The 17,026-nt window shown below is 49.9% G+C and overlaps 1 protein-coding gene and 1 long non-coding RNA gene across 4 annotated transcripts in view; one reads left to right on the forward strand and one right to left on the reverse strand.

The window, feature by feature from the left end:
• Positions 1–17,026, forward strand: part of PTPRE (protein tyrosine phosphatase receptor type E) — a 179,250-nt gene that overhangs the window by 59,329 nt on the left and 102,895 nt on the right. Inside the window, exon 2 of one of the 3 annotated variants that reach the window (XM_086377859.1) lies at positions 12,619–12,641. The exons of 1 other annotated variant lie outside the window; for it this stretch is intronic. The gene's annotated coding sequence lies outside the window, so the exon portion shown is untranslated. Of the gene's footprint in view, positions 1–12,618; positions 12,642–16,174; positions 16,453–17,026 lie in introns of those variants that run through there. One more of the 3 variants, XM_086377855.1, reaches the window with a different exon arrangement.
• LOC147344540 (uncharacterized) lies at positions 1,613–3,881 on the reverse strand. The gene is made up of 3 exons (XR_015155369.1): positions 3,746–3,881; positions 3,502–3,615; positions 1,613–2,945 (listed from the first exon to the last, which is right to left on the reverse strand). It is a non-coding gene; the product is annotated as an uncharacterized LOC147344540 (long non-coding RNA).

Raw genomic sequence — 17,026 nt, forward strand, 5'->3', positions numbered from 1 at the left:
ATGCCAGCTCCCTTTCCCTGGAGATAAGATGTGATTGTAATTGCGCCTTAAATCCAGTCCTGAGCTTCCTGGCTGACATGGCAAAAAACGAAAACACAATGGCTTGTATTGTTCCAGTACGATTAAAAGAACATCCTAGTTTTTCAGGAAACGTCAACACTTTCCTGGTGCTGGATTCTGTGAGGACTTTATTTTGAAAGTCTGAGTCATTCAGTTGATGGCGCTTGCAATAGTGATTTCCCCTGCCTGCCCCTCCCCCTCCCAGAAGGTGGAGAAATCCCTTTCCTATCTCCGCAGCATGGATTAATCCCTTAACTTAAAAAATACAGACCTGAGGATGTCGTGCTGAACTAAGGATGGAAAGCTAATACCTTGGCATAGGATTCAGTAAACTCTGTTTTTTTTTTTTCTTCCATTTCTTTCGCCTTTTCTTTCTGGTGGAATCTTATAAGGACAGCATAAATGAAAGGTTGTGTAGTCTGGAGGAACAAGAGGAGCCTTGAGTTCGCCCAGTGCTCTTGAGCCTTCCAGGGTCGCTGTGCGGGTGAAGGAGGTGACGTGCACACCCACACCCGGTGGTCCCGTGGCTTCGGCATCTGTAGAGAAGCCGATTGCACTGGGATCTGTAGAATCTGGTTGGTCAGGACCAGAGTGAGCGGCTGCCACAGTCCTCAGTGTTCATGGACATGCTGGTGCCTATGGTGGGCTCCACTGCCCAGGCTCAAGGGCACCGGATCCAGGGTCAGGAGCCTTGCAGAAGGAAGCACGGGTGTCTCCCCTCCCCTGCCTGGAAACACGAGAATTCATTTGCCCACATCATTGCGGTTGAGTTCTTTATTTCTTTTCCCTAGAGGAACTTACGTACACACACAGAATGGTGGTAACCAAGGGGTTTCCCTGGCCCACCGTGGCCTGGGAGCCCGCCATACACACATGGAGACTCTGGACCTGGAGAATCAGAGGTGAGGGGCTGGGAAAGTAGAGGCCATTGCACTGTGAGGATCCTGGGGACTGTCCTCCCGGGGCCTGCAGGAGCCAAGCTGCTGCCTCACAGAGAGCACCGGAGCTCTCAAAGCTGGCCAAGCCGGGAAGGGCAGCGGCGGGAGGGGGCGGGGTGGATCCTCTCACTGTAACCCCAGCCTTGCAGGTGAAAGGTCTGCACTGGCAGAGCTGGCTGGAATCAGAGCTACGGGACTGGACTGCCCCGCTCCTGCCCTCCACCCGCCCAGGACCAGGGTTCAGATTCCTGTCCTGAGAGGCAGCTGCCCCGTCCTCCCTGGCTGCTGCCTGGAGTCGGGGGTGGGGAGGATGGGAGGGCCTTCCCTCGCCACTGTTGGCAGCTCGTCTGTGCCACTGTTCTGCGAGGCCCAAAGCACCTCATCAAATGCTTCAGCGTAGTAGACTGCGTGCCTGCGTGCGCGCTCAGTCACGTCTGACTCTGTGACCCTGTGGACTGTAGTCCGCCAGGCTCCTCTGTCCACAGAATTTTCCAGGCAAGAGTACTGGAGTGGGTTGCCATTTCCGCTCCAGGACAACATAGTAGGCATTCAATAAGCAATCTGCTGGTCAACTGATTACATGTTGCAGTCACAGATGGAAAGAGACTACAGACTCCTATTTTTTTTTTTTAATTATTATTCTAAACTCTGAAGCTTGAAAACGTTGACAGTTTTTTCAGTAATCCAACAGCATACAAAATTCACTAACGGATTCTAAATTATCCATTACAGCTGCATTCACAAATGAAATAACTTGATGTTTCCCTCCTTATTGGAGATTTTAGGTAGATAGTATTCCTACTCAAGTCATTTGCCAGTCATGTCCGACTCTTTGTGACCCCATGGACTGTAGCCCGCCTGGCTCCTCTGTCCATGGAATTTTCCAGGCAGGAATACTGGAGTGGGTTGCCATACCCTCCTCCAGGGGATCTTCCTGATCCAGGGATCAAACCCACGTCTTTGGCATTGCAGGCAGATTCTTTACCATTTGAGCCAACCTGGGAAGCCCCATGGGAGAAAGATCATTTCATTTTAGTTATGAATGGTTAGTCATTTTAAAAATAACCCATTCCCCAGGTGAAATTTACCTAGGGCCAGTAGTTGGATAGATTGGCTTCTATGCATTAAAGTTAGTTGACACGGGGACTTCCCTGGTTGTCCAGGGGCTAAGATTCCACGCTTCCAATGCAGGGGGTGGTGGGTTCAATCCTGGTCAAGGAACTAAATCCCACATGCTGCAACTAAGACCCAGAGCAGCCAAATAAATAATTTTTTAATGTACATAAAATAAAAGTAGGTGACATAGCAAAGTCACCCGTGGTCATTATCCTGAATCGTACGTCCTGTCCTAACACATGGCAGCACAGCCCCCTTCCTTTGTCACACGCAGAGGCCTCGCCTCTGTGTCACACGGAACTGAAGTGTTAGGGAGGGTCTTAATGTGACCTGTGATGTGAGCTTCGTTCCTCGTGAGCACCGCACCCCGATGCACATGGTGGTCGCAGAGACTGGCACGTTTGTACAGAGGGTCACCCACATGTGCACAGCCCGCCGAGTCCCCTGCACAGGTGGGATCCGGCCCCAGGCGAGGGGTGAGGCAACTGGGAACACGGCTCTTACAGTAACAGACTCGGGTGGAGAGTGAGGTTTGTCCCGAAACGGAGGGCTGTCACCCAGTCTTCTGTTTCCTCCTCGGTCACGGGGAGGGCTGGCCTCAGTCTTCACTCTAGGGGGAGGCTTCAGGGAGAAGCTGGGGCTGGATACACAGTGGAGCCACATGTGCACCGGCCCGTGCATGGCAACCCCAGCCTTGCTGTGCTCACGGTCATGGTGATTTCAGTTCTCGGACGGAAAAGACCCCTGGGAAGGCGGGTCCTGTCCAGTCCTGCCCTGAGTGCGTCTGTCTCATGAGGTGGTTCTCAGAGGCTCCCAGGAGCCTGTGGTTTCCTGTTTAAAGATTGAATGAGGTTTGTTACAAACTTGGCAGCCCTGGAGTGAGACCCCCAGCTCTCTGTTGGCCAAAGATGTGGGCAGGAGGGTGGTCACTTGCTCAGGCCAATCAGGGGCACCTCCTGGGGTGGCCAGGGGATGGAGAGAGGGTCTGCTTGACTCCCTGAGGTCCTGCCACGCTCAGGCCTAGCCTTGAACTCTGCACAGCTTCTTTAAATCCAGCTCCCAGAGCTTTACCTTTTCAGAGACCAGCTCTGTGTTGATCAAGCGGAGCTGAATTTGCTCCTGAATCACTGACCTGAGTTCCTAACCCGAGGTTAGGCAGGCAGAGGGCTCTCTGGTGTCCTTGGCTGCAATGCATCAGGTTGACGGTGGTTTTTAAGGAAGTGAGTGGGCTGTGGCTGAGGAGGCATCTCTGGCCGGCTGGGCCAGGATCCCTTCCTCAGCCGTGGTCCGGGGGGGCCACTCCTCGGACGCAGCCCGTCTCCCAGGAAGTGATTCCTGGCTCTGGGGAATCGAAGCATCAGGATTCCCGAACATTCGGGGGTCTTACCGCCCTGGGCTGGGGAGCATGAATCCAGCTGGGTTGGTCTCAGCCTTGAATTCTTTCTGATCTCGTAACCCCATGCAGCTGGCTTCCGGGTCGTCGCGCAGATTAGAGGGGCCCCTGCAGTAAGTGTGTCCAGCCTTGAGGCTGACGGAACATCAAGGCCCCTCTGACCCCTGTGCACGTGGCCCCAGCCCGCCACCACCCCCAGGGGGCCAGCAGGAGCCCCCCCATCCTGCGCTGCCCTTACCTGGACCTCCCCCTCACTTGCACGGTTTACCAGCTCCTCTCACAGTGCTGTAGACGTCGGGTCTTCCTCCGAGGCCATCCGGGACCTCCTGCCTGGAGGCCGTGGAAGTACAGGGAGAATGAGAGGCCTGCCCGAGGTCGCCTAGCTGAGAAGGTCACCCCGCCTCCCGTGTTGGCAGGGGGCAGGGCCTGACTTGGGGCGCAAAGGTGCTGCTTCTCCCTACCTCCCTCTGACTCGGACCTCAGGGCAGACCACCGGCCACGTGGGAGGCAGGGAGGGCCTCGGGGTCCTCATTCCACTTCCTGCTTCTGACATCACGACGTTTGCCCCAGTGTCCGGGAACATACAGCTTGCCTGTAGAAGCAGCTCAGATCCATTCATTGGAGGATGATTCCCTGAGCCGTAAAGAAAGAAAACCATTTTCCTTGAGGATGATGGGTGTGCTGCCTCCCTGAGGAAGAGGAGGGCTGACCTTTCTAGGTAGACAAAACAGAATGCCAGTCAAACACGACACGTCTGTGGCAGTATATTGTTGCCGATGCGAGGCTGCATATTTCTGTCATAATGCCGTTTTTGTTTGCACATGAATGCCACAGTGTTCCTAACGTGTGGAGGAGGGATTCATCACAAGTTCACAGGACTTCTTCTGTGGCGGGTCGGGGAGGATATCGGGGCTTGTCCTCAGCGACAACGCACGTCAAGCCTGGAGACGTTTTTGTTAGAAGCTCAGCGATGGATGAATTTCCCCAAAGCTCACCTTCCATCATGAGCTCGCTGTTGGATGAAGACACTGAGCTTTTTATCTTTAAGACAACGCAGTGAATATGGGAGATCTTCCCTTTCCCCGTGTTGTTTTAAGCCAGCCTCTTCTCTGTGCATTGTCCACAAATTCTTAATAATATAGTTAGATGGTTCAGATCAGCCAGTTAAATAGGGGGGAAATCATGAAGTGTTTGAGGGGTCTGGGGAAAAATAACTGGTTGATTTGTAGACCTTTCGGTTGGCTGGTTTACAGATTTTCAAAGTCTTTCTTGGAAATACCTGACAAACTTCTCTGCTCTGGGTACCATGTTCCTGAAAAATGATCGTACCATTTCCAAAAAGGTGTTCTCTCTCTCTTTTGATGTGGGTGTCTGCTTTCAGTCTCTTGGGGACATTGTGTGTCTCCGGGATTTGCACTCACATCACTCCCTGGCAACTCTGAGACAAGCACCCCACCTCCAGGAGTGGCGAACGTCTTTTCGTGCGCCCAAGTCCAAGGTCACCTTGATTTCTTCCTCCCTTGATTTCCTTTTCACATACATTCCCCAAGGCTGGTGGGCTCTGCCCCCTGGGTCTTTAAGTAGTCACCTCCCCGCAGCTCCATCCCCAATGCCACTGACGTCAGGAGTGCCCCTCCACCCCTCACCTGGACCATCAGGGACCCACCGTCCATGCTCAGCTCAACCCCACAGCCACCACAGTGACCTTGGAGGAGAGCAGAAAGGGACACCAGGCTGGCAAGACTTCTGCAGTCCACCCGTGGCTTCAGCCCAAATCCAAACCAATGCCTCTGTGGCTTCCCGGACCCCATCTGCCTCACCTTCCAGATCCTCCTCAGTGACTCGGGTGTCTACAGAGTTCAGTCCGGGGTCCTGTGTGGGGTTCATCTCTCAGTTATCAGCCCAGCACAGTAGGGATGTGTATCCTTATTTTGCAGGGGAGGAAACTAAGGCTCAAAAAGGGGAAGCGACTTGTTCCGAGGTCAAAGCCAGGATTCCAATTATTTGCTACTCTTAGAATGCTCCGCGAGCTGCCCAGCTTCCTAGCCTCTGTTTGTGCCATCTGCCTGGGAATCTCATCCTCAGAGAAAGATACCTGACTTCAGCCCACGTGGCCTAGGGCTGGTACTGTCATCTCTCATAAGCCCCTGGACCCACCAGAGCAGACCCTGCTCGCCCCAGTTCTTCAGTGACCTGTTGATCAGCCTGTCTCTGGACTCCTTTAGAGTAAACACCTGGAGCTTCCATCCATGTACTTTTTAAAAAATCTCTAAATCCTCTGTGCTTGGCATGACCCTCATATATGTAAACGCTTAATGAACAGTCACATCTGATTTAAAGCACTTACTCATTCTTCCAACCAGTATTTTCTGGATTTCTGGTATGTGCACAGAGCTGTGTATGTAACAGAGAAGTTCGAGTTAGAGATAAAGGCTGTCCATTCAGAAAGCAGCGAACTCGCCACAGACTGTGGATTTGGGGTGAGTGTCTGCATCCTGCTTTTGTCAGCGGTGAACTGTAGACTGGGCCTGCCCACATCACAGGGCAGCCGAGACGGCAGCCAGGGTGGCCGTATCTCCATCCACTGTCTCGTACATCACGCTGATGTAAAGATGGGGCTGGAGAAAGAAGACGCAGAGGGTGAAGCAGAGAACAGCTGCGTGTCCCTGGGGCAGGAGGAAGAAGACCAAGGTAGCCTGATGGCTTCGATGAGAGGGCTTCGATGACAGGGCAGGGCTTGAGCACCCCCTGACAAGTCTGGGGGAGATGGGAGCTTTCTGGGTCGGGGAGGAGCGTGGGGAAAGGGATGGTGTGGGGAGACCTTGGTGTGTCTGGAGGGCAGTAAAACAGTTTCTCTGGGGAAGAGCCCTCTAGAAATTTCTACCCTGGACAATGTTGAGAGAAGCACATTGGGGTTTTGGAGGGGGATGCCGAAAGAGGAGCTTGGCATTAGAAGTAGGAGGCCTTAGAAGTAGGATGTAGACCCCCAAGTTGCAGAGTGTCCAGGTACCACTTCTGTGGCCTCTCCACGTCCTGAGATTCTTCCCCGGGAAATTCAGGCTCTGGGAAGTAATCCAGGGCGGGTGTTTCCCAACACATTTGGCTCTTCTTACTGATGCCAATCTGATGGGCAGAAGTCTGTTGCCTTTATCATTAGCAATACTTATTACTATGTAATAATAAAATCGCATCTCTTTTTTTGTTATAAACCACCATATTTATTGGGATCTATTTTCAGAGTCCATTATGTTCCGTTGATGTATTTCTTTCCTTTTTCTAAAACAAAAAAACTTTTTCGTTTGTATTGGGATATAGCCAGTTAATAATGATGTGATGGTTTCAGGTGAACAGTGAAGGGACTGAGCCACACACACACCTGGATCCCTTCTCCCCCAAACACATCCCTTAATACGAACCAGGTGGCACATTTTCCTAGTCCCTTTGCCAACTGTATATCATTGCTAGTAACTGACATTTTAAATAACAGCAACATTGATATTTTTAAGTTAAGAAGCACATGATAAGTTTCCTTTCATCCTGGGACCACAGGAAGAATGATCCTCCTGAACAGTGAGTTAATGTGGTGGCCCACCCCTTGGAGAACAGGGCTTTGCCGCGGGCGTCTGCACCTCGCTGCCGTTTATGGTGGAGGGGAGGGTGATCACACACAGTCAGTGCCCTGCTCACAGGCTTCGAGCCACCTGGTGAGAAGTGAGGGCGTTTCAAACTGACTCTCCAAGAAATAACACCTCCAAACAGAAATCCTTTTCTCTGAGCTTCGCTGAACGTTCAATAGACCAAGAAAAACATCTCTTTGATCATGGCCTAGACAGACGTGGAAGAGTGGAAACCAGAAGCTGTTTGTCCTTCTGAAAGTGGAGTCTTGGGCTTACCAATTTGCATAGTTTCCTCATCCAAAGAGGGGACCCCCAGCTGTGGGGTAATTAGAGATATGTGCGTTTGGGGGGCAGGGGATTGTGCCTCAGAAAACACTCTTGGAAAGCAGGCATGGATCTTCTTCCGAGCAGCTGCCCATGGATAATCGTTAAAAGTTGCCAAATATTTAGAAGGCCAGCTTGTCCGTCATAGAGTGACAGAACAGGAGCTTGAGAAAATGGATTTTTTTTCAGCCTTGGCAACGTCGGTTTAGGGACCCTCCTCCCGCTTCTGCAGGGTGGGCAGAAGAGTCTACCAAACTGCTCATCGTTCAGGGAGGTTACGTCCCCTGTTCAGCAGCAACTTCCAGCCTTCCTTTCGTGCGTTAGAAAATACAGAAACTCACAGCTTTGCTGATGCCGGGAAGGTAAACAAGGAAGCTGCGAGACTAGGCAGAGTTATGAGGTCAGCCAGGATCTGCGGCGGATGATTCAGAGGCGTCTCTCTACTCTCCTGTCCTTCGGATCAGCACCAGGAAGCAGGGTGAGCTCTGCCCAGGACATGAGGCTAAAGCAGCGATGGGTCGTTTGGGGGGTTTCCTCCATTTCCACTGCCTTTGGTGGATGCCATGGGCTCTCAGTTGCTTTCCCAGGTGTAGGGATCTTCCTGGGGGACCCCATCCACATTAACGGTCCTGGTCGTGGTGCTGGAGTGTCACCGTGACTGAGGGTAAATGACACTTCCAAGGGCTGTGACCAACACTTTGGGACCAGGTGATGTTCTGGGGGACACAGAGCCCAAGAGAACACGGCCAGGATGGAGGCGCTTCACTGTAGGGTCTGATCATTCCTGGAAGGTGACCCCAAGGCCAGAGTTTATGGTATCTAATCGCCTGTGTTAGATTTTTATTTGTGTGCCCTTGTTTTATAACATTTTAACCCATCACTAAAAGTTCACATTTTAGATACACTGTACATGTAGAAATATATATATATACATATTTAAAAATAAAATGCAAATGTGCATCCAAAATTTTTAAAAATTCCACTGCCAATTTAAAAGAAAAACTTGTCAATACACCCTTGGCAACATACAGTCTAACCACTGGAATGTATACGATGCTTCAGGCCCAGGGAAAGGATCTTTCACTTCTGTCTGAGCTTGGAAAGGCTGCCCAGCTCAGAGCTTGACAAGTCAGAATAATCTTCATGTTTGCCTTAAATGGAGCAGCCCCGATGGATTGATTCTGCATGGTGCTGTTTTCCTTTCTTCTGAGCGAGGTCTGGATGCACAGTGACATCGCTGGGTCTTTCCATATCTCGTGAGCGATCGGGACCAGCCCTGTGGCCAGGTCACTTCCCAGAGGAGTGCCCGCCCGCCTGACCTTGGCTGCCCTCCCCGCCCCCCTTGGTGGACTTCCCCTGTTCCACAGCCTCGCTCAGCACAGCCTCTTTCCCGGGCTTCTAGCTGGCCACATCCCCCTGCCTCTGTTCTCTGAAGCAGAGCGGCTGGCCCTGTCCATCCTGGGGACAGACTTCCACACGTCTGTGGTCAGAAGCCCAGGCTTCTGTGAGCCCAGCCTCTCCCATAGAACTGTTTTTCCCCACAGGAAGTGTGTGGCCAGCCTGGGCGTTTCTAGATCTTTCCGGCCCTTAGACCGAAGTGGAGCTCCTTCTTGAGTTAGAAGAGGCTTTAAGGAATTCTCCAGTATCCCTGTCACCCTGGACAAAAAGTCTTCTGTGGGTCCTCCTCCTGGCAGGCAGCGCCCCAGACACTAGGAATGTAAAGAAAAGAAAGGTGGTCCCTGGAGAAGTGACAGCTTCCCTGGGGTGGGGGTGGGGGGGATGGAGATGAGAAAAGAAAACACAAGCAAAGCAGGGGAAGCCACGGTGTAGGCTGCCTTCCTCTGGGCGGCCAGCCAAGAGTGGTCCCAGCATCTCTGGGTGAGCACCCCTGCTTCCCTGTTCTGGATGACACGGTCAGAGAGCTCACCGAGCCTCAGTCTTCTCATCCTTAAAATGGGCCTCCTCTTGCCTCTTGTGAGTGGCTATTGGCTGTGGGTGCCGCAAACAGGCACCGAGGCACTTGATGGGCCCAGTGAAGTGGCAGCTTCTCTCCTCTCCTTTTTTGGAGGATCGTGCTGTTCCAGGAGAACCAGGAGTCCATCCAGCCGTGGCACTGTGCCCTGTAAGCTCCCCAGGGACAACCCCTTTCCGAGAGGAGTGGGTTTGCCCACGGGGACCAGCTTCCCCTACCCTCATATAACATGCTTATTTCACCTTTTCAGATCTGGGCCTCTGTGACAGTAGGCATCTGCACAAGGGTCTTGGGCTAAAGGAAGTGTTTGTGTGATGAAAGCTGACTTCAGAGGATATTCTGGTTGCTGGGGTTTTGCTCTAATTCTGTCCTTCAGAGAAGCTGGTAGTTGTGGTTTCAAGCGAGCATGTGTGAGCCCAGAGCCAACGCAATGTGTGATCTCTCTGTAGAGCCCACTGTTTCGTGTATTTTTGCTTTGTTTAAAAAAGTTCGCTTCAAAGTTTAATTCAAAATGATTAATGACCAGGCTCGTTTAGGATGTAGTCTGTCGTACTTTCTCATTTCCTTAACCATCTGTTGACACCATGCCCAACTGGTTCTACATCCAACTGGTCTTTTGGTCTTGTGGTTGTTAGCTCGGCTTGATTCAAGGCTGCGGGCCTGCTTCTGCACATCTTGGGGTTTTGTTTTACATTAAGACGATTCAGCGTTGTATTGGAAGAGAGTTGTGAGCATTTCTACGAATCCTCCTGATGTATTAAGGGTACCTGGGACCCCTGGCCTCTCCCCATACTTGGCCCCAGACAAAGACCAGAAGTCACTCTTTCTAGCATCTTCCCAGGCTCTTTTGCAGGATTGGAAGAAGTGGACTCTTGTAATACGTTATTTCTATTAAAAAGTGGTTTCTATACCCCCAGTGATTCCCTCTCACCCAACACTCAGTGGCCACTTGTCTTGCTCCGGTGCACTTTGTGTGATTCTGGGCTCCTTTGCACTCTGGGAACTTTAAACAGATCGAGTTACACAATCTGTTGGCTACATAACAGATTGGGCCTCCATTGCTTCTTTGTAGATTTGTAGAATTTTCTATGTACATGATCTTGTCATTTGAGCATAAAGTCCTATTTTTCCTTTCCAACTTCTACGTATTTTTTTTTCTTGCCTTATCACACTGACTGGGACTTCCGAGACAATATTAAATGTGAGTGAGAGAGTGGACCCCCTTGCCTCTGTCTCAGTATTAGTGGGGAGCGTTCAGTCTTCCATCATTACGGATAAGTAGATGCGAGACTGGGCTTCCCAGGTGGCGCAGTGGTGAAGAATCTGCCTGCCAATGCAGGAGGTGCAAGAGACGCAGGTTCTATCCTTGGGTCAGAGATCCCCTGGAGTAGGAAATGGCAATCCCAGTCCGCTCCAGTATTCTTGCCAGGAAAATTCCTTGAACAGAGGAGCGTGATGGGCTACAGTCCTCGGGGTTGCAGAAGAGTCGGACTCAACTGAGCGACTAAGCACACAGACACACACGCATACACGGACGCAAGGTCCCTCAATATTAGAGTGATTTCTTCTGCTGCTTTGGCTTCAAACCTACTTCCCAGGTCAACTTTTCAATTAGCGCAGCAACTTGTTATCAATGCAATTGGTTTAACGTCTAGCCTGGCCGTGGCTAAGATGAGTAGTCTCTTTTGGTGGAAAATGCCGCATACTGCATTTGCTGTTTAAACAGTAGGGACATCAAAGCATGATTCCACGTCCGCCAGGGCAGAAAGGCGATGCCAGCAGGGTGAGGCCTCCAGCCACCGGGAGGTGCAGGCTCCCAGCCCCGGCACGAGGCTGCCTTACTGGCCACTCACACAAGATCCTAGAACACGGTCATGTTGTTCGGCTGAGCAGATAAACAGAAGGTGGTCCGTCCACATAATGGAATGGTGCCCTTCCATAGAAAGGAGTCAGAACTAGTACAGGCCATGGCATGGGTGAACCTCAAAAGCGTACTCCGTGAAAGCAGCCGGCCGCTGTTGGCCCCTGTTTATACGAATTTTCCAGAATTGGCAGATCCATATCGGAAAACAGATTAGCGGTTGCCTGGGGCCAATAGGTGGGGAGAGGGTGGGCTGGGGGAATTAGGAGCTAGGGTAGGGGGTTTCCTTTGGGATGATGAAGTGTGCTCCAGGTAGATGGTGAGGAAGGTGGTGAGACTGTGGCTGTGCTGCGTGGGCGCACGTGGGGATTCACTGGGACTTTCCGGGTGTCGTGTGCGTGCTCAGTTACTCAATCGTGTCTGACTTTGAGACCCCATGGACGGTAGTTCACCAGGCTCCTCTGTCCATGGGATTCTCTAGGCAAGAATACTGGAGTGGGTTGCCATTTTCTCCTCCAGGGGATCTTCCTGACCCAGGGATCGAACCCGCATCTTCTGCGTTTCCTGCATTGGCAGGTGGATTCTTCACCACAGTGCCACCTGGGAAGCCTGTGATTGTGCTAAATGCCGCTGAATTGTCTATTTTAATTGGGTGGGCTGTATGGGATGTAAATGATATCCCAGTAGAGTTGTTGAATACCAAAAGAGCATGAGAGCTAGATGAATGGTGAGTAAGCTGGATACTGACTGAGCTGGAAAACTGGGGTGCAGGGAGGTGTCCCCAGCGGGTTTGAAGAGGCTGTCTGTGGAGAGACGGGCTGATGGGGTGGCTCGGGAGGAAGGGACACTGCTGGTCACAGAAGGAGCCCCTGACAGATGGAGCCTTGGGTGCCAGAGGCCAACACTTCAGATCCAGGGTGCCCGCTTCCTGGTCACCCGTCCGTGGACAAGCAGAGACTACAGGAGCGCTCAGGGCAGGATGCTTTTGAAAGCTGATATTTGTGGGGAAAAGGCATTATTATTGTCGGGATTAAAAGGTGTCAGTGTGTGTGTGTGAGTTCATCAGTCGTGTCCAACTCTTTGTGACCCCATGGACTGTAGCCAACCAGGCTCCTCTGTCCATGGGATTCTCCAGGCAAGAATACTGGGCTGGGTAGCCATCCCCTTCTCCAGGGGACCTTCCTGACCCAGGAATTAAACCCCCGTCTCCTGAAGCTCCCAAATCATGAGGGAAAAATAAGCATATTCAAACAGTGCTGTGGAGAACGCAGTGGCAAAAAAGAGCACTGGTTTTAGCTAGAAAACTGACCCTCTCTTTTTTTCTCTTTCTTTTTCAGACTATAGCCCTCGTTTTCCCTTGGTGAGTACAAAACTTTTCAAAAATTATCTCTGGTGTGTAATTAACTAGTGGAAAAAAAGAATGTGTTGGCTTTCATTGTTAGAGAAGCATTATCTTCTAGAGAAAGAAGGCCATGTGGTCAGCGTGTTATATTTGAATTTTATGCCTTCACTGGCTTGAGCAGGCCCATATCACGCTTTTGGTTATATAATTTTTTTTTTTTTTTTGGTTTTTCGAATCTGGCTCAGCTCTTCAGAGCCCTGAAATGCATTGTTTAGAACACAGTGTCCACATGCTTTCCGTCACTGACTTGTCCTCACTCTGAAAAGGGCCTCGTCTTATCTCAGTGGCACACATTCGGGGGCTGTTGGGAGCACAGGGACATAATTGCTTTGATGGTAATTGCTTCTTAAATTGATCTACTGTGGGGAAAACTGCTGAAAAGGAGCTTTTCTGGATTGCACTTTTAGTAAAAAAAAAAAAAAAGAAAGAAAGAAAGAAAAACCAGTGTTGGCATTCCATCGGTTTTTGCCTTTTGAGGCAGTATGCTACAGCCTCCAGGTCCTGGTACTTAGGAAAGAAACCCCGTCACCTTTTCTGTGTTCACTTCATCAACTTACTGCGGTCAAGGTTCCTAAGGAAATTGAGGGAAGACCATCTAAGAGCTTTTGAAGGGGCTGCAGCCTATGGGCAGGGAACATTTGTTCTGCCCTCCTGTGTGCGTGCCTTTCGTGAGTGAACCGGGATGTGGGCAGTTGCCTTTCTCAAATGTATCACCTTGTTTGAAAAGCCTTGACTCTGTTCAGAATTATTCTAAGGCCGATGGGTCAATTCTTTGGCCCCCTTTTTTCAAGGCTGTGCCTTTCATCTGGGCATCCATGCTTACGGTTATTCCTGGTATATGATCAAGGATGTTCTGGTCATATGGACTGTTTCTGCTTATCTCGAAAAGTGCTAAATATAGTCAATGATTTATCAAGACAAAGAAGAGGAAAACTTCTGTTTCCTACTTAACTCATTCCGTTGTCCATGTTCTTTACCCTGTAATTATTGGATGTGGATGGTTCTGAGTGGCATGCTTTCCTCGGGCAAATGTCCAGGGTGGGAATCAAAGAGAAGGGTCATTACAGGAACAATATTAGTGGGATGGAGACTTAATTATAGGAAGTCCACCATCCCTTCTTGTCTTAGGATCCCAAGCGAGAGGTACTGTTCATTCAAATGGGTTGGCAAGGATGTTAAGCCTGCTGCCGATGAAAAGCTGCAGGTCCCAACCATGCTGCGATGAAATGCGGGAGGGCGGGCCCCCAGACTCATCTCCTTCTGAAACTAGGTGCGGATCGTGATGTATTAAACGTGGCCAACCTTCGCCTCCCTCAGCTCTCGGCTCAGCATCAGCCCCTCTACACTAGTTGCCACAGCCGCTTGCCCGAGGGTTTCCTGCCCTTTCAGCTGGTCGACCTGCTGCCAGGCTGTGCCTGGGTCAGCCTGGCTCTCAGTTGAGTGACCCCATAACTTGGGAGCCCCTAGCTCCCACCATTTCAAACCAGTCACAGATTTGGAAGTTCCTTCCCTGAAAGCTGCTGGGTGTCTGTGTGGGAGTCCGACTTCTGACCTCTGTCTCGCCAGGGGCGCTTGGCAGCCAGAGCTTCAGGCAGCATCTCCTCCCCCTGGTCCCAGCCTCCTTTTCAGCAGGAAGGTAGAGTTGTGCTCAGGGTGCTGTGAATCCTTAGACTAAGAGTGTTTCTGATTTCCAGAATCTTCCTCTTCAATGTGAGGGAAGTCTGTTAGAAGCACGAACTTGCCTACCTACCACAGCTAGCTTATTGCTGCCTTTGTTTGGAATCATAGGTCTCTTAGCCTGTGGCAAATTCATTGCTAAACTGTTGAGAGCTTCTCTTCCAGAGCTTCAGGGTTTCAACCAATAGAAAGGAATTTATTTTTAATTCATGAGGTTGAATACTTGCTTTTTGAGTCATTTAGAGCTAAATAAATAGGTCACCTTGGTTGGAGGCCAAGGCCGCTTGAGGTTGGAGGCCATCCCAGGCCACCGTCCACACTTGGGCCAGTGGCCCCAGAGGGGTGAACTTGCCAACCTCATTCTTATCTCTCAGCAATTCCCAGGATTCTTGTGACTTTAAGTGAAATGACCCCAAGAATAAGCGTTTAATAAAATTGTTTTTGTTCCTGGTGGCTCAGTGGTAAAGAATCCACACGCCAACACAGGAGACATGGGTTTGATCCCTGGTCTGGGAAGATCCCACATGCCAGGAGCGACCAAGCCCAGGCGGCACAACTACTGAGCCTGTGCTCTGGAGCCCGTGCTCTGCAGCAAGAGTCATCACCACAATGAGAAGGTCGTACACGGTGGCTAGAGAAAGCCCATGCTCAGCCACGAAAACCCGGCACAGCCAAAACCAATAAGTAAATCAAACTATTTAAAAAAGTAATGAAGGCATGTAACAAGGTAGTGATATATTTGCTGTACTATAATTGATATCAAAAATCATTTCCTTGTCTAGCAATAACATGATTTTTTCATTTAAAAAAGACACTGGCTTAATATTTGACTTTTTTTTTTAAAAAAAAAGGTCAATTTTAAACTGGATTAAGAGGAGTCTTTTTAGTACAACCACCCATTCTCATATTTTCTTCTTTTTTCAATATTTTAAAATAGATGTGGAAGTAATAACTGTAGTTCATATCGATCAAAAATGACCAAAGTTCCCTCAACTGGAGAATACTTGCAACTCTAAGGATCTCAGTTGCTTAGTGTTTTAAAAAAATGTAGTGGAATTTCAGAATTAAGAGTGTACGGAAGATACACAATTAAGGTTTAAATATTTTCTCCAGGCTCTTTGAGGTCTTGTTAAATACATTATTATACCAAACGGTATCCACCAGTAAGTAAAACTAAATGATACTGCAGCTTGGTGATTTCACTGTGGTTCATGGAAATGCCCTAGGAATAAAAGAAAATTTGAAGTGTTAATTATAAGTAACGGTGAATTTAATTTTAACATTCACTTAGAATATCCATTCACTAGCCTTGTCCTCTGTAAGGCTCTGTGCTTCCAACTCTACCAGTTTCAATACACACGATTGTCCTCTGCCAAGTCATTTTTTCTTCCTGGCTGAAAGGAATGAAGAATCTGAAGGTTTTCAAATCACGGGCAGGGGCCTTGCTCTCCCGGGGCAGGGGGACCACCTCAAGCGTGCCTTCTGTCCGTCTTGGGTTGCAGTCCTGCTGGCAGGACAGGGGCTCTGTGGCTTGTGCCACTTTCCGAGTCTACGGGAAGACGAGAGAAACATCATGTGCAGAGCACAGGAGATTAGAAAACTTTCTAAAAGGTCCGATTCCTATTTCCTTCATTCGGCACGTCCTGGGGAATGGACTGTCCTGTCCAAGCAAAATGTGTTTCTCCCAACAATGAAGCCGTTCCTTTCCTGCAGACGAGAGTAGAAGCTGACAGCCAGTTGGAACAATGCCTTTGGATCTGATGGTGACAAATGCATTAATCCCTCGCTTATTTCCATTTCCGTTTCCCACCCCCAGGAAAGTTTCAACATTCTTCCAAGAAGTGCCTCCTGAAAGTGTCTGCTAGGTATTCATTTGTCATATAGCAAAGGCAGGGATATTGAGCTGTCAGAGTTTCCGCTTAGGGAAAATAGGAACACAGATCTCCTATATAAATGTGCTTCTCATCTCTGAGCTCCCAGCAGACCCAGCTCAGAGCTGGAATTCTTCTAGAAATCCTTTTCCAGCTGGCAGGAAGACATGGATTCTCTCGGGCCAGGATGGGTGCCCAGCATCGTCGACGTGGGACACGAGGTAAAGCGAAGCCGAAGAGCAGCCTTTTTTATCCCCGGGGAATCATGCCGTGTTTTATATTTATGTGATATCTTGGGTTGATCAAAACCTTTGTTCGGGTTTTTCTGTAACATCTGACGGAAAAACCCAAGCGAAGTTTTTGGCCACCCCAATCATTCCTAAGGTATTTAAAAACTGGGTTAAAGAATATTATCAGGAAGCATCCATTAAATGAAACATTAGCAAGCCCTTGGGTTAACTCTGTGCCGCCCTGGGCAGGAAATCTGGAACCGATGCTTCAGGAAACTGTTTTAACGGCGCCCTGTTGGATTCTTGGCCACGCCGGGCCAAGTGCTGCGTGGGGATGGTCCAGAGAGCAGTCTGCTTGGGGGCTGGTAGGAAGTCATGTGAGGCTCAGTTTTTAGGAAAACAATCCCCAACCATCGCTGGGGCCCTGGGCTGCCTGGATGACACATCAAAATCCTATCCGTTTTAAATCAGACATTTTCTATTTTTATAGTCAAAACCACCCCTTTCATTTCCCTTAACAACTAGATTTGTGAAGTGGCATTTTAGTTACCGGTGGCACACTGAG

Source organism: Bos grunniens, chromosome 26, assembly GCF_055505025.1.
Source record: "Bos grunniens cultivar Pamir isolate PY7600 chromosome 26, Bosgru_T2T1.0, whole genome shotgun sequence".
NCBI lineage: Eukaryota > Metazoa > Chordata > Mammalia > Artiodactyla > Bovidae > Bos > Bos grunniens.